This window comes from Podarcis cretensis, assembly GCF_951804945.1.
Source record: "Podarcis cretensis genome assembly, chromosome: 8".
Classification (NCBI taxonomy): Eukaryota; Metazoa; Chordata; class Lepidosauria; order Squamata; family Lacertidae; genus Podarcis; species Podarcis cretensis.
In genome coordinates, this window is record NC_137177.1 from 29,481,225 (window position 1) to 29,500,377 (window position 19,153).

The 19,153-nt window shown below is 42.7% G+C and overlaps 1 protein-coding gene across 2 annotated transcripts in view; it reads left to right on the forward strand.

The window, feature by feature from the left end:
* The first annotated feature begins 769 nt into the window (after positions 1–769).
* RUNX3 (RUNX family transcription factor 3) overlaps positions 770–19,153 on the forward strand; it is a 164,722-nt gene continuing 146,338 nt past the window's right edge. The window contains exons 1-2 of one of the 2 annotated variants that reach the window (XM_079987783.1): positions 770–842; positions 10,990–11,139. The gene's annotated coding sequence lies outside the window, so the exon portion shown is untranslated. Of the gene's footprint in view, positions 843–10,989; positions 11,140–19,153 lie in introns of those variants that run through there. The other variant, XM_079987782.1, reaches the window with a different exon arrangement.

Sequence of the window (19,153 nt, forward strand, 5' to 3'; positions counted from 1 at the left end):
ATCAAGCATGTGTATACTCTATATTTTTGTTTAAAATGAATATCCAAAAATACTGCACCAAGGTTATCCAAGTTGTGAAATTCTGTTAAAGTGAACATGAATTCTCTGCCGTGTGTACATTATGAAAGACAGAGAGTTTTCCCCAGCCCTACCTGGAGTTTACAGGGATTGGACTTTCTGCATTGCAGTCCGGGTGCTCTACCACTGACCTTTGCCAGTTCCCCAGGATAGTTTCTGCTCTGTTGCCTACCTTGAGTCTTCAGGATGAGGTGGGATACAAAACGAAGTTACAGGCAGACCATGAGCCAAACTAGAATGAACTACATGTGGTTTTTCACTGAGGAATTTTGTTCTGAAAATCATACCCACCTCCCATTACTATAGCCAGGTAGAATGTGACTTTGAATACAGCAGGGGGACCAAACAAACATATAGTAATAATCTTGGAAGTGAAAGGGTTAAGAGCCTATGAAGTCACCCAAATTTTCAGAATCAAACTGCAGCCACCATAAAGTGGGGAGAATCCACCTCAAGCTACATGTGATTGTTTGGGACTTTTAAAGAATTTTATTGCCATATTTCAATTTGTTAATCTGTTTCCTGCAGACTCTGACAATGTGTTTGGACGAGAGAGAGAGAGTAATGCCATGTCATTGACTTGAGATTTTACTTTTTTCACTTTTTTTAAAGGGAGGTGGCAACTTAAATGTCTTATTGCTTTTGATGTGTCTTGAGTCTGAGGCGTGTGGCAAGAACAGGACCGCTTTTGGGTTTTGGGGTTCCAGCTTTGCTCTGCCACTTAACCCCAGTTGTGTGTTTGGGGTGGCCGCGATCATGCACAGGTGAGCAAAATGCACTCTGTATGTGTTTGAAGGCACACTTCTCTTAATAGTGATGCAATTTATTCCAGGGGCTCTCAGCCACAGGCTTAGTTCTGAGTCCCCAGTAAGTCCAGGCCTGAATTAAAGCCCATCTACTTCTGCTGGGGAAAAGCAGGTGCAATCTTAACTACGTTGTGGTGGTGATTTGTCTCTGTGGTTTCTTTGCAGAGTTGATCTTTGCAGATAAGCCACAGCTCTTTGGCGTAAATGCAGACCCTCCCCCCCCCCCCCGGCTTCCTCCTGCTTCTCCAGCCCAACCACCTTCTCTAGGTTTCAGCAACTTTGCAAGTCACTCAAGAAGAGAATAGTAGTGAGAAGTTCCGGTTTCCAGTCACAGAGATGAACGATGACGCAAGTGCCCAGGTTCTGAGCACAGAAAAGTAAAATAAAGCAGAGAAGAGCGTGCGACGAGAACCCTTTAATTTCCCAGTGTTTTACGCCTGTTTCCAGTAATCAGATGCAGCTCCTGCAGGCAGCCAGCTCACAGCTCATATTTTGTCAGAGTTGTAGTGTGGTCAAGCCATTGTTGTGGCATATATGTATTTATCCACATACTTCTCCCTATCTACTTTCTCCATGGATAATATTATGGTGGTACCTCGGGTTAAGAACTTAATTCGTGCTGGAGGTCCATTCTTAACCTGAAACCATTCTTAACCTGAAGCACCACTTTAGCTAATGGAGCCTCCCGCTGCCGCCGCGCAGCCAGAGCATGATTTCTGTTCTCATCCTGAAGCAAAGTTCTTAACCTGAGGTACTATTTCTGGGTTACTGGAGTCTGTAACCTGAAGCGTCTGTAACCCGAGGTACCACTGTATATGTCTCTATTACATCCCCCTTACTCTCCTTTTTTCTAAACTGAAAGACCCCAATTGCTGCAGCCTCTCCTCATGGTGGAGTTGTTCCAACCCTTTGATCATTTTGGTCACCCTTTTGTGCTCCTTTGCAATATCCCTTTTGAGGCAAGGAGACTGGAACTGTCCACAGCATTCCAAGGTGTGGTCTCACCCTAGACATGTGTAACAACATTCTGATGGTGGCATTTTTATTTTCAAATCCAGTGTTGGAAGCAGTTATACCCCTGAATACCAGCTACGGGGCATCATGAGTGGGAGAGTGCTGCTGTGTGGAGGTCCTGCCGGTGGGAGTCTCAAAGGCATCTGGTTGGCCTCTGAGGGAAAGAAGATGCAGAACTAGATAGGGCCTAGGTTTGATCCAGCAGGGCTCTCTTTATTTATGTAATCAATAGGATGCACCTTGCCATGGAGATTCAGAATTTGAAGTCTGCTTTAAGCTTTTCCCCACTTGAGTTTTAATTTTAATTACCTCCAGAGGTATAGAGAACAGATGGATGGGCAGACAGACATCCACTTCCAAAAATGTATAGTAGATTTATGAAGCACAGTTTTGATTCAACTCATTATTTTATTAATATTTTGATCCCAAAAACCACTGAGAACTTCTTTCAGTTGTTCCAAAATATTGTCAGATTTATTCTGGCTATTTAACAGTAATTGTGGGGGAAAGGAAGGATTACAGATTAACATTGTGCTCCAAGGCAACTATGGATTTTATTATACTTATATCCCATCTTTCCTCCCTGGAATTCAAGGTTGTATATTTATGGCTCCATCCATTTTATCCTGACAGCAGTCCAGTGAGGTAGATTATGCTGAAAGATACTAACTGGTGACCCAGTGTCCCCTAGGCAGCTTTGCGGCTGAGTGAAGATTTGAATGTGTCCCACCCCCCACCCCACCCACCCCAGTTCTAGTAGTTTCACAAACTCCTGATCAAGGGGCTCTTATCCAGCAAATCCTTGCTTCTAAGATTTGAGAGCCATATACTTTCAAATGTATATTTGCATTATAACAACAATGGCTAGAGAAGGTAGGTAGGTAGGTAGGAAGGTAGGTAGGTAGGAAGGTTCATTCTTAGGGGGCTGAATTCTGTGCCAGATAGGGATGCATGAATCAATCATCTTCAGTTCCTCTCACTTTCTCATATTTCAGATCTTAAGTTCAGATCCATCAAACCAGTTTTGGTTTGATATTTTGCCTAATATACATACTTTTGCAAGTAATTTTTCCTAATATAACACACTATTGCTTGTTGTCTTCACTAATGTATGTCGTCATGCACACTTGCCCCTAACATATGCATTTTTTGTACACATTATTTGGCTGGAGAACTTAATTGCAAAATTCAGAGGTGCAAATTTTGAAGGATGGCTGTGTTTCAGGTCACATATTGTCTCAGGAAGTGTGAACTAGCTTCATCCACCTTTGAATGTGAACTGAATGCAACTTTCTCCCTCATCCTTAATGCCAGATACCACATTCTTTTGCTGCGTTTGTGTGGAGTCACAGTATACATGCAGGCGACCTTGGATATGCTGGAATAGGGTACGTTCCCTTAAATACAGGGTGTGCCTTCAACTGGGGCATCTGGCAACCTTACTCATAACTGAATCAAGTCATCAGATAAACAGGCCACTTGACTCTTGTTGGCGTGGCAGTTCCAAATGAAACCACATATGGAAACTGGGCGCTTAGTCTGAGGAAATGCACAAATCTAATTTAAAAGTATTTATTAAATGCAGTAGCATGGAATTTCCCAGGCGCTTCCCCCCTCCCCTTGCAGCTCCTTTACAGCAGTACATCATCAGCTTGTTTCTTTCAGCTACTGTATGCTTATTAAATAATAGTTTGCTCCCGTCTGGTAGAATTTACTGGGGATGCAAGGGAAATTACATTGCCAGATCAGAGTGTCGCTTTTAAAGTTAAAACCAAAGAGCTGCACTGCCAGCCAGTTCTAATTCTGGGCTAGTTCCTTCCTTCAGGCTGAAATATTACAACACTTTCCTGAAAGCCAGGCCACATCTGCACCACACAGTTAAAACCCCAAAGAATCCTGGGAATGGTAGTTGGTTAACGCTGCTAAGAGTTGCTAGGGGAGCCCTATTCCCCTCACAGAGCTACACTTCTCCGAGTGGTTTAACAATAAATCCCTCTTGCAAAGGAACTTTGGAATTGTAGCTCTGTGAGGGGAGTAGGGATCTCCTAACAACTTTCAGCACCATTAACAAGCTATAGCTCTCAGGATTCTTTGGGTGAAGCCATGACACTTAAACGGGCATGATACTTCTTTAAATGTGTAGAGTAGGTATGGCCTAAGTCCCACAGTGAGATGTCATAGTAAGTATACATTGGCCTGGTTCAGATGCTCAAAGGGCCTTCCAAGTGCAGTAATACATTTTTTTAAAAAAGCAATTATTAAATTGTGGAGAAATGCAACAAAACCCAACAAAACCACTAAAAGGAGCTGTGTTCTGCTGCAGGTACAACAACAAGGTCTTGTGGCCCTTTGAATACATAGCAACAAGTTTATTTTGAGGTGGATTCTAGTCTTTGAAAGCTCATGCAATAATAAAATAGTCTTTCAAATGCCACAAGACTTTGAGGTGCTTTAAAATTATATTCAGAGAGCAGTTTCATGAAATATCATGAAATACTTCTTCCAATTTAAAACCTGACATTAATATATTATTAAGGCATAGGAAGTTTATCTTTAAAAGGTTTCATATCTATTTCACTGCCTCCAAAAAGGAACTACCGTATTTTTCGCCCTATAGGACGCACTTTTTCCCCCTCCAAAAATGAAGGGGAAATCTGTGTGCGTCCTATGGGGTGAATGCAGGCTTTTGCTGAAGCTTGGAGAGCGAGAGGGGTTGGTGCGCACCGACCCCTCTCGCTCTCCAGGCTTCAGGAAGCTATCCGCAAGCCTGGGGAGCCCTGTGGGAGCTCTGCTAAAGTATAAAATATACCCAAGGAGACTTAAGAAGGCATTAGCGCACACACATTGTAATGCGAACAATTGTTTCGTTTAATTTTTCCATCCATTATGATCTATAAGCTTAAATAGCAGCATCACTTTTCAGATAGATAAAATGGTAAATGCAGTGGCCACAATCAAACGCAGAAGTGCAATGAAACTGTGTGTGTGTGCGTGCGTGCGTGTTTGTGTGTGATTGAATTAAAATTAAAACTGAATTGAAATAAAAATTGCCAAAGGCCTCACCACAAAAAGAACTTCATTCATGTTCAGTCCACCCAGAAATTAGAGAAACTACTTTAAGGTACAATTCAGAGATTTTTTAATTCAGTGAATTAGCTACTCAGAACCAACCATCTTAACTTCAAGCAATTAGTATCATCATCATTACCGCCGCCACACCAACTTCTGTTCCTCAATCAAAGCACAGCTTGGAATTTCTACAGTCCTACTGATGTGGGTGGGGGCCATTTATTTATAATGGTGGTGGTGGAGAATCCATCTCTGCCTGGCCAGGGGGTGGGGAGGTTTGTTGGAATAGCAGACATTCTTCCAACCACTTCAAAGTAAATACAACATCAGCCCACCTTTGTTCTCTCAACATGTGTCTTTAAATTAATCTCTCTCCTAGAAACAAGGAAAATCAATCAGACCCAAACACCTTATTCATTCCTCCACGTAAACAAGTCTAGCACTTGATCATGGCAGGGATGTGGGGGAGACATAGGCTAATAGCTTGCCTTAAGACTACTGTCAAAGAAACAAAACTGGAGTGAATAAGACCTGCTATTTATTAACTGCTCTCTATGAAAGATGCTGATTGTTCTTCAGGGTATGTATTCTCATCGGTTGTTTTGTCACTTGATCTGCTACACAAACTCCTGCCATGTCCATCTTCATTTGATACCTGATCATTCATCCAATATCAGAAGCAGTGTGTCTCTGAATACCAGTTGCTGGCAGAGAGTGGAAGTGGTGAGAATATTGCTTCATTTATGTCCCAATTGCAGGCTTCCCACAGACATCTGGTTCACCACTGTGAGAACAGGCTGCTGGACCAGATGAGCCTTTGGTCTGATCCAGCAGGGCTCGTCTTGTGTTGAAAGAGTGAGAGTCATAGGTTTTTCCAGGACCATACTCAAGGGTCTTGACATTATGCTGGGTATCAGTGTATTGAGCCTGTTGCTTTAGTATTACAGTGATACCTCGGGTTAAGAACTTAATTTGTTCTGGAGGTCTGTTCTTAACCTGAAACTGTTCTTAAGCTGAGGTACCACTTTAGCTAATGGGGCCTCACGCTGCCACTATGCAATTTCTGTTCTCATCCTGAAGCAAATTTCTTAACCCGAGGTACTATTTCTGGGTCAGCAGAGTCTGTAACCTGAAGCATCTGTAACCTGAGGTACCACTGTGTTTTTGTTTGTTTGTTTCATGATGAGTAAAAAAAAAATCAATTTGCAAAGAGGGGGGGATGGGGGACAAAAACAATTCAGTTCACATTTAAAGGCAAACCTAGCTAATTCACTTTTTCCAAAACAATACGCAAACTGAAATGCAGCCACCATTCAAAGTGTGTACAAGTGTGTACAAAAATTCATATAGCAGGGTACAGTGTTACCAGTTTTATACTGGTAAAAAGAACATGCAAAAAGGAGGTTTTTTAAAAAATTACAAATTGATGTGGAAATGTGGAGAACTGAACTTAAGCTTGGGAAAATGAGGGAAGAGAGAGGAAATGGAAGTTGCATTAAACGCAACCCCAATTCCCATCAGCCTCAATTGGTTTGGCCCAATGGTCAGGGGTGATGGGAGTTGTAGTCTAAAAACATTTGGAGGTTATCACAGTGGAGCAATAATGCTTAGAAAAGAATGTCTGAAACCATACAGCAGCCTTCACCAGTCAGGTGCCACCCAGATGTTTTGGATCCCAATTCCCATCAGCTCCAGCCAGCCCAGCTGGAGGGAACTAGACTGGTGAAGGCTGCCATACAATTTTGCTCCAAGAGCAAAAGCGGCCCCTTTGCTAAGTGGAAACTTCCGGAATACATCCACGCAACAATGGACAGTGTTTTATGGTTCTGTGTTCACAATGTAACTTGGATTTTCAAAGGGGAAATGGAACAGCTGCTACTTTCTTGAACCCAAGCAAGATTCTCCTTTCATTCTGCCCTCCTGTACAGCAGGTCAGCTCAATTGCTTGGACCTATTGATCTCCTGTTTTCATAAAAACATCTGCCTCTGAACGAAAATGATGCTGTTAGTGCAATAAACCATTGCCCTCTTCACCGGTCTTTACAGATTTACACAATGCAAATCCCAAATGGAACCACTTTATTGTCAGTTGAAGCAGCTGATTTTTATTTTTATTTTAATCCCAAAATCTTTGGTGTATTTCAAGATATCTGAAGTCTGATTCAAACATGCAGTAGTAGCACACTATATGGCTTTTCAGCATTCTTCCTCATTTCTTTCTTTGTGTATAATTTTAGTTATTTTTTTAAGGTGGGGAATTATTTGAACATGCACTCGCCTACCTGTACTCAGAATTTTAAAGAAGTATATCATACAGTGACTTTGGGATCACAACAGCAACTGGTTAGACTGATACTCAGCATTTCTAATGTTGAAAAAGTTGGACTATGATTTCATTGGTATTGGATAATCTAACAATAGTTAGAACTCTGCATATATATATATGTGTGTGTGTGTGTGTGTGTGTATATATATATATATATATATATATATATATATATATATATATCCATCTCCCAAGGCCAAATTTTGCGCTGAGAAAAGCTGTATTTCATAACCTGCATAAGACTATAAGATCCCTGCTTGATGAGGCCACTGGCCCATTGAGCCCAGCATCCTGTTCTCAGTTTTATATTGAACATATTTGCATGACCCATCATATTTGACATAATTTACCATGCAACATTTTAAGATTGTCATTAATTTTTATTATTAAATTGTTTAATAAAGTGCAAAACTGGTGAGTATATATTACCAGGCAGAAAGCTATGTATATTTGCAGTTGTGTAGTAGTAGTAATAATAATAATAATAATAATAATAATAATAATAATTTATTTGTACCCCTCCCATCTGACTGGTTTGCTGGACCAGATGGGCCACTGGCCTGATCCAGCATGTTCTTCTTATGTTCTTATGTGATATCTGAAGTATTCAAATACAGTGGTACCTCGGGTTACATACGCTTCAGGTTACAGACTACGCTAACCCAGAAATAGTACTTCGGGTTAAGAACTTTGCTTCACGATGAAAACAGAAATCATGTGGCAGCAGCAGGAGGCCCCATTAGCTAAAGTGGTGCTTCAGGTTAAGAACAGTTTCAGGTTAAGAACGGACCTCCGGAATGAATTAAGTACGTAACCAGTGGTTACCACTGTATTCAAGTTATGCAAACATTGTATGGTGATGCAAAAAGTGAATGATAATTTTAAAAGTAAATTGAGTAGCCTCGGCTCCCCTGGAACTCCAGACCCTGATCAAACATGTCCATTTCTCAGCCCACCCCCCTGCTAAGGATACTCCTCACAGACCTCACAGCTGCTCTCCACTTCACTAATGTTTCTAATTAAAAAAGGAAATATAACACTTTTTTGTATTAATAATTTCTAGTTTTGAGGATTTTCTATCACTCAGTTAAGGCTTCTGAATGCCATGGAATTTGATTCTAAGTACGAAAAGCATGTATGCACACACAAGGAAAATGCACGGGTATGTTGTAGGGGCACGTGTTTTGTGCACAAATTATAATCATCAGAGATGGCTGGTGCCCTTTGTGACTAGTGGCGTGGAAGGCAGGGAGACCAACCGTAAGTGGAGCCAGGAGCCAATGACAGGCAACTAATTCTAGCTTTGTCACTCTTTTCCTCCCTGCTAAGTTCTACAAGGACAAAACTGAGAATGAGGAGGGAGGTAGCAGGCAACCAGGGCCATCGCTAAGTTTGTGGCCAACACTGCTTCTTGCAGGAGCAAATTCCACAGTTTAAAGATGCACCCTGTGGAAAAGTGCTTTTGTTTGTCTGCTTGGAATCTTTCAAAGTTCAGTTTCATTGGATGTTTGCAACTTCTGGTGTTATGAGAGAGGGAGTGATAAGGGCTAATAAGAGTTGGAGTCAAACAACATTTGGAGGGCCACAAGTCCCCTGCTCCTTCTGTGAAGAAAGGAGCATCTCACATAGGGGTGGGGTCAGTGGTGGAGAGCAAGGCTACCCTGCACAGCCATGTAACCCCTCTCATGTGCTCTTTCAATGCATGGGGGTCAGTTTCACTCCCCTATTATTCTCAGTATATAAAAAGAGCAGCTCCCTGTGGGATCAATTCCATCTGCTGGTGCCTTAGTCTCTTTCCTCCTCCTCCTCCTCCTCCCCTTTGGACAAGAGGAGCCTTTCCAGGCAAACTAGAGGTCTGTGGACAGGAGCTGTAGCTCAATAGCAGAGCACATTATTTGAAATGCAAAAGGTGCCTAGTTTAGTCTCTGGCATCTCCACACAGAGCTGGGAAAAGCCTCCTGTCTGCTATTCTAGAGGGCTGCTGTCAGTGTCAACAGTACTGAGTACAGACTAGCCCTGCACAGGCCTCACATCTGAAGTCTCCTCAGATGAGAAGCAAGGGGAGCTGGACCTTCAGCAGATCTCAACACTGCCAGTGATTTTGAGGAGCCATGAGACATGAAGGTCCCTGTCCCTGGATTAGAAGTCTCCACACCAGCTGCCTGACTTCTAGGACCAGGTGGCTAAACCTTTTCATCCAGAGGACCATATTACACCACTGTATGACTATAGTTGGGTGGGGTCAGAATGAAATGGGGCCAAAGTGTGCAGGACCACACTCTTATGCACACATATATGCTCACATGAGGTATATGCCACATTTTATCACTGAATCATGCACACACTTCTCTCTCTCTCTCTCCCTCTCTCTCTCTCTCTCTCACACACACACACACGCACACACATATCCTAGGATAAAAATCTTCCCTGAATAACTTATTTTAAGCAGATCTTTTTAAAATTGCATTTGTATCCCACCTTTCTTTCATACACAATTCCTCACGTTCCATTTTAATTCCACAACAACCTGTGAGGTAAGCTAGGCCCGAGGGTCACCCGCTGAGATTCATGGCTCTTTCTATCTTTAGGCCTCTTTCTCTTGCTCTATCTGGACTCCATATGCTAACTCTTTCCAAAGCATTTTCACTGGAGTGGTTGTATGTGTTTGCCAGTAAACAGGATTTTTGTGTGTTGCTTTTATTTTATTTTTTTTTTCGGCAAAATTTGAAGAAGAAAAAAGTCTATTGCCGAGGGTAATATGATTGTTTTCCTGAAACCAAAAAAAATGTGCTGCTTGTTTTATGAGGCTCTGAGACAGGAAAAACATCAGCTCTTATTTTCTTGCCCGTTCTTTTGGGAAATTGCAATTGCATACTTTGCTGCAAAGGGGGTTGTAGGAAACTATATTTGCATAATTTCCTCCCCTTTTCTCTGGCTGATATTTATATAGGAGGGGAATCGTGTTCTGGGGCTTCTAATAACTGGCTTTCATCCCTTCCCTCCCTCCACCAGCACTGCTGCACACTAAGTTCCAGGCAACCCAATCTGCATTTCAGAAAATGGGATATGGGTTGGATGTTAATAGTTTCCTGACACTGTTGGTTTTGCTATGGGTATATGTGTGTGGCGGTTGAAGTGTGGTGGTGGAGATGCACAATGTCTAACACTACAGATCACAAAGATGCCACATCTCAGGGGTCTGTCTGCATGCTTCTCCTATTAATGTAGTTTCCCTCTTGAAAGAGACAGCAGCCCCATTGGAAACTTTTTTTGCCAGATCTGATAATTGGATTTAACCACAGAGAAAGCCTTGTGGGACAGACCACTCTCGCCACCCAAACTGTAGCACATTCCAAAACCCCATAGAGCGGCCAAGAAGAGATTCCCAATTGCTTTTGCACTAACTGGCATATTTATTTCTGCCTTGCCATGGTTTCTTGCAGAAGTAAATTAGTCCTGGTTTCTTCCCCCCCACCAATATTTCTTCCCCTAACCATGCAAAATGCTTGTTGTCCAGCCCCATCCCATAACTCTTTCTGGTTTGTTTGCTTGCAGGGACTCTAACAGCGAGGAACTAAGGACTTTAGCAGTGAGGGATGAAACACCCTAGATGTTCTGTTCATACTCACAAAGAGCAGCAGGAACACTTGGGAGTAAGCACTTCATCTGCTTATTGTTTGGTTTGTTTGTTTTCAGATGCACAGGGCCTGAAGTGCCAGTCACTGTGGAGCGTGAATAGCCTTGAAGATCAAGCCCCTGTCCTGGTCAGAGGATGAAACCGCCTGCCATTCCAACTGGGAAACTTGCATGACAACAACCCAAAATCCTTTGGGCACTAGGAGTCAGGTGATATAAATATTACAGAGCTATTGTCTTCTCTCAATCTGGGAGTCTTGTTTCTATGGGAGACCATCTGTGCCTGTTTCTATGGGAGGCCACCTTATCAAACTCCACAATCCCACTGGTTCAGAATGCGAAGGCTTGTAATGCTTGTCTTCATTCCAGGGTGAACATAGTGGCTCCACAAGTTCCAATCTGCCTTAGTCTGTAGCTTGAGCTGGAGAAGAATTCATTTCCCTCACCTCCCCATTTACCTGGCCTGGTGATCACTATGGCAGCAATGATAGGGTGACTGGCTGGGGACCTCCCTTCACCCCTAACACCATCATTGCTGCTATGAATTCCTAATACCAGGAGCCCCAGGACTTGTAGTCCCCAGGGCACCTGACATGTCACCTGAGCAAAGCTGCCCTGGAAAAAATACATTTACCAGGACCATGTTGCTTGGGGTGCTGAAGTCAGGAATAGGGGTTTCCTAGGGGGCTTGGGGGGAGCCAACTCCCAGGAGCCGAGGTCCCTTCACCCTCCCATAAAATGTGGGGCTCCTAAAGTTGACGGGTATTGCAATTCAAATGGTATGGGTGTGCCCCATTATGTGATTGATTAGGTGGGGTGGGGCTTACCTGGGCCCCTCTAATATTTTATTCAAGGTGGTACCCCTGGTTGAGGCCATATTCCAGGGATGTCATCGGATACCTATTTTGGTCTTGGAATAAACTGTATTATAATTGTGTGAGGGTATAAGAATAGCTTGGTTTGCTCACCCCCATTCTGTATTGAACCAATTCAGGCTGAAGGTCTTTGGCTGGCCAGCCCAGCTGTGGTACTTCCTCACCTTTGGGCCTAAGTATGTGAAATTCAGAAACAAGCATACAGCTAAGAAGGATAAGTCCTCCACAATTAGCTCTCTGCCAGCTCTGCGCAGAGCTCCTTCTTTTTGCTCTCCCAATCCTAGCCTTGTCATATGAGTATGATAGCCAATCCAGGGGCTTCTAAACATACAAATTGTCTGTTGTGTTTATTGTCTGCCATCAATGATCAGGACACACCAAAGCTGAAAGTGAGAGCCATTTGTCTGCTTTGCAGTGCATCATGTAGCAGCAGGACTTGAGGCAGCCTTCAAAAATTATTTGGCTGACCATGCTGCTGACCACAGGGAAACAGCTGACCCATCTGGTTTGCTCCTCTGTGAAATGCTGGAACAGTAGTAGGCCAAAAGGCCAGAACTAATCCTGGCTGTGTCAGTTACTTCATCATCCTTGCACACCCATGAACGTAATTGTGTATTGTTTCGGGAACTTGGGATATAGACAGAGCTTCTGGAAGGCAAGTGACAGGGTTTCTCATTTTGTTTCAGTAGCCTTGGTGGTTGTGCAGAGGGGTTAGACTCTCACAGCAGGAAATGACCTCAAGGGTCATCTGGTTCAATCCCTGCTCCGTGCAAGCAATCCACTGCTATATGCAACATCCCTGAAAGGTGGACATTCTGCTTGCTTAAAAGCCTTTAATGAAGGAGAGTCCCCCATATTCCAGTGCAGTCTGTCCACTGCTGAACAGCTCCGACACTAAGGAAATTCTTCCTACTGTTTAGTGAAAATTCTTTTTTCTCATAATTCAAACCCATTGTGGTTTGGATCCTACTCTCTGGAGCAACGTAAAATAAATTTGACGCACCACCTATGCGGCAACCTTGCAAACATCTGAAGGTGCTACAAGCCTAGAGGTAGGCTTTGTTCTTAGCTGCACTGAAAACAGAACAATGTCAGTCGCAGCTTTACCTCATTAGAGAGGGAATTCTACAGTTGGGGTGACACCTCCCAAAATGTGCTGTCTTGAGTCACCAAACCATGGTCTACACTAAGAGGTGGAATGACAAAAAGGGCCTCCCCATATATTTTAAAGCCCAGGCATGAAAATAAAGCAAGAGGCAACTGGGTCCTAAATTATATAGGGCTTTAAGAATGATGATGATGATGACGACGATGTTAATGGTGGTAATAATAACAATAATAATTAAATATTCAACAGTTTGCTTATCTTTCATGACACTCAAAATTATTACTTTTTATAACAGTCCTCTGGGACTGTCATGAGGCCTTAATAATGTTAGAGGCCTGTCTAGCAGTGGTTGCTAGGTTACAGGTTCAGCGAGAGAGAGACCCCAGCAGTGGCAGCAGGGGTGGGTGGGGCTCCTATAGAGGCTCCGCCCCACAGGATTCTGCCACCTGAGGTGGCTGCTTCAGTCCACCTCATGGGTGGGCCAGCCCTGAGTTTTCCCTTGTGTATAAAAAACTCCCGTATTAAACAAGTTTAAGTTTCTCTTGTCACTAGTGGTTAAGTCCATCTTTTGTCCAGACCCAGCTACGCTGCCAGGAAGTTTTGAAGTATTCTGAGGGAATTGGTGGCAATGAAAATAAATAAATAAATAAATAAATACAGAAGCACACACACATGTACATGTGATAAGTGAGGCTGTGGAACCTGGGGTCCCTGACACACCCCACTGTGAGCAACTATATTGCTACCCATCAGAACATCAGGAAAGGCAGTCCATGTCAGGAGTGGTAATAGCCTCTTTGCAGCTTCCCCAGAAAACCACTTACTGATGCCAGGCCTACTCCTCTGTGAGGAAAGGTTACAGCAGCTGGTGCTTTTTAGTTCAGAGAAAAGGTGAGGAAGAAGAGACATGATAGGAGTGCATAAAATTATGTATGGTGTTGAGAAAGTGGACAGAGATAAGTTTTTCCTCCTTTCATACTACAAGAACTCAGGGACATCCAATAAAGTTGAATGTTGGAAGATCCAAGGCAGACAAAAAGGGGGACTTCTTTGGGCAGCACATAGTTAAAATATGGAATTCACTCTCACCAAATGCAGTGATGGTGACCACTAACTTGGATAGCTATAGAATTAGAGGATTAGACAAACCCATGGAAGATCAGGCTGCTAGCCATCATGCATATGCTGTGTTCCATAGTGGCGGAGCTTCATGCTCTAGCACCGGGTGGGGGGTGGGGGGGGTGGAGAGCTGGCAGGGGCGAGGCTGACGTGCGTCCTGGGGGCGTGGCATGCAGCCTGCTGGGGCATGGAGCCTAGCGTGGGCGGCGGGGGGGGGGGGGGCAGCAGCAATGGCACCCTACCGGGATCGCACTGCTGTGCTACTCCTCTTCCTTCACCAGTGGTTTCCCCCACTGCATTATGTATGCCTTTGAATGCCAGTTGCTGGTAATTGCCAGTAGGGAGAGTGCTGTTGCACTTAGGTGCTGCTTGTGGGCATCTAGTTGGTCACCATGAGAAGAGACTGCTGGATTAAATGGGTCTTTGGTAGGGCTCTTATTATATTCAACACTAATAATATTACTACAGTTTGATTGCTAAAGTTGTTTTTCTCCCTCTACCCTCTGTGTTACAAGTTTTGCTATGGTTTCCAGTGGAAACAGGAAGATGGTATTTAAAGCCCAAAGCAGGAGGGTTGTGATATGCTTTTGCTACAGTCCCGTGAGCTTTGCGCCTGATATGTTAACATGCTCAGTGATTGCATGGAACAGTTCCTGCAGGAGTGTGGAATTTGGCTCATAGTATCTCCAGTGGGCCCTGTAATTCTCCTTTTCCTCGGTGAATCAACCAGAGCTGACGGATCGCTACTGAATCGCCTCCTGTCCTCTTGAAGCGAGGCATGGTGATCACTGTTATGTTGCCACAAGCGTCCATATAAATGTTTGTAGGCCGAATTATGATTTTTGGAGGATTCATTCTGGCTCGCTACCATTTATGGAGGGAAAGGGGCCAGGGAGGAGGAACAATATTTGTTGCAAGGAAGCAGTCTTTGACACAAAGAAATGAAAGATGAAGACTTATAGTTTCTCTGTTTTGCAAGCTTATGCTTATTATAGTATTGGTTGGGGAGAAGGCATATTTATATTCTCACAGTTGACTGGTTGAGGGTCGAGCAGCATTCTGCAAAAGTATTTTATATATACAGTTTGTTTAAAGTAAAGAGTAGTCCAATTAACCACTCATTTCATGTAAACTTATATCAATGTGAGCCTGTTCCTACTAAAAAAGAGAAAAATACTGTTATCCTAATTTATAGCCCCGAGAAGCTCCCAAAGCAGGTTACAAAGGATTCTCACTCAGGTATGGTTTCGGGAACAAAAATAACATATTGTCCCCCTCCAGATGTTGTTGGATTACAGCTCCCATCAGCCCTAGTTAGCATGGCCAATAGTCAGAGATGATGGGAATTGTTCCAGTGGCATTTCTTGGTCTTCCTTAGAGCCATCCTTCCTACTAGGTAACAGTTCCCACCAATGTCTTCTGGGGGAAGGAAGTGGGGGGCCATGATAGAGGTAACTTTTCTCCTGTTGCCAGGCACCCACTCTTGTTTATTTTTTTTTTTTTTATTTTTTTTATAAAGATTTTTATTAATTTCCAATTTTTTAACAAAAACAAAAGACAACAAAAAACAGACAAACAAAAAGCTCATATTTTCATAACCTTATTTTCATAACCCTCTTTTCCCGGACTTCCCCATACCTTTCCCTTTTTGCATCCTTAATTTAGTACCCTCATTCAGCAACCTATCTTGCCCAATTTAAATATAAATTCATCCTCTTTCTCTATTCCACCCTAAATTTTAAACCCAATTATCGCTGCAATTCTACGTCTTCTTTTCCCTCAGCATTTTAACACTCCTCGGTTTTATAATAATTCTTAAGATACATCTTAAATTTCTTCCAATCTTCTTCCACAGTCTCTTTCTCTTGGTCGCGGATTCTGCCGGTCATTTCTGCCAGTCCCATAAAGTCAATCACTTTCGCCTGCCATTCCTCCAGCGTGGGTAGCTCTTGTGTCTTCCAATACTTTGCTAGAAGAATCCTTGCTGCCGTAGTAGCGTACAAAAAGAAATTCTTGTCCTTCTTCGGCACCAACTGGCCGACCATACCCAAGAGAAATGCCTCTGGTTTCTTGTTAAAGGTGCACTTAAGCACTTTCTTAATTTCATTATAAATCATTTCCCAGAAGGCCTTAATCTTTGGGCAGGTCCACCAAAGGTGGAAAAAGGTACCCTCAGTCTCTTTACATTTCCAGCATTTGTTATTGGGCAAATGATAAATCTTCGCAAGCTTGACTGGGGTCATGTACCACCTATAAATCATTTTCATTATGTTTTCTCGTAAGGCATTGCATGCCGTAAATTTAATACCTGTGGTCCATAACTGCTCCCAGTCAGCAAACATAATGTCATGACCTATGTCCTGTGCCCATTTAACCATAGCAGACTTCACTGTCTCATCTATTGTATTCCACTTCAACAGCAAGTTGTACATTCTTGATAAATTCTTAGTATTGGGTTCTAACAATTCTGTTTCTAATTTCGATTTCTCCACCTGGAAACCAATTTTCCTGTCTTGTTTGAAAGCCTCCATTATTTGAAAATAATGGAGCCAATCTCGTACCTTGGACTTTATTTTCTCATAACTTTGTAATCTAAATTCACCACCTTCTTGTTCTAAAATCTCAGAATATTTCGGCCAATTGGTTGTCATATTAAGTTTCTTTACCTCCTTAGCCTCCATAGGTGAAAGCCACCTGGGAGTTCTGTTTTCCAATAAATCTTTATACCGTATCCATACATTATATAGTGCTTTCCTGACAATGTGATTTTTAAAACCCTTATACACTTTAACCTTGTCATACCAGATATATGCATGCCAACCAAAATTATTATCAAATCCTTCCAAATCTAGAATGTCTGCATTTTCAAGAAGTAGCCAATCTTTTAACCAGCAGAAAGCTGCCGATTCATAGTAAAGTCTTAAGTCCGGCAGGGCAAACCCCCCTCTTTCTTTAGAGTCAGTAAGTATCTTAAACTTAATTCTGGGCTTTTTGCCCTGCCAGACAAATTTAGATATGTCTTTCTGCCACTTCTTGAAACAGTCCAGTTTATCAACAATTTGTAACGTCTGAAACAAAAATAACATTCTAGGCAATACATTCATTTTGATCACAGCAATTCGACCTAACAAGGAGAGCTTCAGGTTTGACCATATTTCTAAATCTTTCTTTATCTCAGTCCAGCACTTGTCATAGTTGTCCTTAAATAAGTTCACATTCTTAGATGTCATGTTAATCCCCAGGTATTTTACACTCTTTGCCACCACTAACCCAGTTTCCTCTTGGAATCTTTCCCTTTCAACATTTGTTAAGTTCTTTTCCAGTACCTTGGTTTTTTGTTTATTCAACTTAAATCCTGCGACCTGGCCAAATATTTGAATTAATTCCAAAGCTCTTTTGGTACTAGTGTCTGGCTCTTGCAAGGTCAATACTAAATCATCTGCAAAAGCCTTTAATTTGTAATGTCTGGCTCCGACCTGAATCCCTTTTACCAGCTGATCTCCCCTAATCATATTTAACAGGACCTCCAGGACCGATATAAGAAGTAATGGGGATATTGGGCACCCCTGACGTGTCCCTTTTTCTATAGGTAATTCATCCATAACCACATTATTTACAATTAACTTCGCCTTTTGCTCACACCCACTCTTGTTTAGTTGTCGTGGTGAATGAACAGCCACTCTCTGAGCTCTCCTCCCTGCATGTCTCTGATCCATCTAAAACCGCCAGTCTAAACTAGAGAAGCCATCTCCAGCCCCTGTGGTAATGAAAGCCATGTGTCAAGTGTGTGGCATGTAAACGGAGCAGTGTTTTCTTTATGTCAGACCTGAATTTCATGGCATTAGCCCCCAAATTCTAGTATCAAAGGGTGGGGTGTGAGCTTCTTTTCTCTCTCTCTGCTTCCTTCAGATCAGCCAGCATTTTAATAGATACTTTCATGCCTGTCTTTTATCTTCTAAGCTAAAAGGCTCCAACATCTGTAGCCTTTCAACATTGGTCAGGGTGGGAACCTGTAGCCAGTGAATGTTGGTCAATGAGGGTGAATGGGGCACTGTCCTGCCATCCTCAGTCTGCCCTCAGCAAGCCTCTCACAACCTGCCTTATTGTTTTTTTTATATTCCAAGTAAGTGTGCTTATACGATTGTATCCTTGGTAATCTTTAGAGCAGATTTTTTTTTAAGAGAAAACAAGAAAAAGAATGAATAATCTTGGATTTCCAAGGACTGCAGTTCTCTGCTGTTGTTTCTTGTGGTTTTTATTTTATTATTTTTAATCGTACTTGTTTAAATTGTTCTCTTTATTTAAACCACTCTGGGACCACCAGAGGCCAATAGTCTTGGGGACCTGCTAAGGCCCATATCCTAGCTGTGGGCCTATTGCTGACTGCCCTGCTCTTTCTCCTTCTTGCTATTGCTGTCTGTTCACTTGCCCTTTCCAAGCAAGGGTGCAAGGATGACCAGCAAGGATTTCCATGCAAGGATGAGCAGCCCAATTCATTTTGCTGCCTAAGACAGAGCATCAAATGGTGCCTCCCTCCCCCACCAGTCGAGAATCTCCATACCGGTCAAATTATTAAGGCACAAATCAGCCGACTGAGGTGGATGCTTCACTCTGCCTACTGATAGACACACAAGGAACCTCAAAAGCAAGGAGATGGGAAAACAGTGATGTGATTGGGAGAGCAGGAATGAACAGGCAGTGGTGACAAAGAGGAGGGGGTCCAGCAAGGGGGGAAATAATAAAGATGATAATGATGATGATAATGATTTATTTATACACTGCCCATCTGGCTGACCAGCCCTAGAATAAGGACACCTTAGAAGGGAGAGTAGGAGGGGGCTTGAAGGTGCCCACCCACAGTTAGCAGCAGCTGGACAGCAGATTGAACAGGCACAGGCAACTCGCCTCATCACACTCTTTTCCACTACAGTATTGTATTTTTTTTAAAAAAACCAACCAATTACTTTCTAAATCTGCACCTATCCAATCAATTTGGCATATGCAAATTTATCCAGATAAATTTTTCAGATGATTTCCTAAGTTTTAGCAATATGTGCATTGCTACCTTAGCTGGGGTGGGGAGACAAGAGCATCCACTAGGGCATGTTAGTCAAGGCTGTGT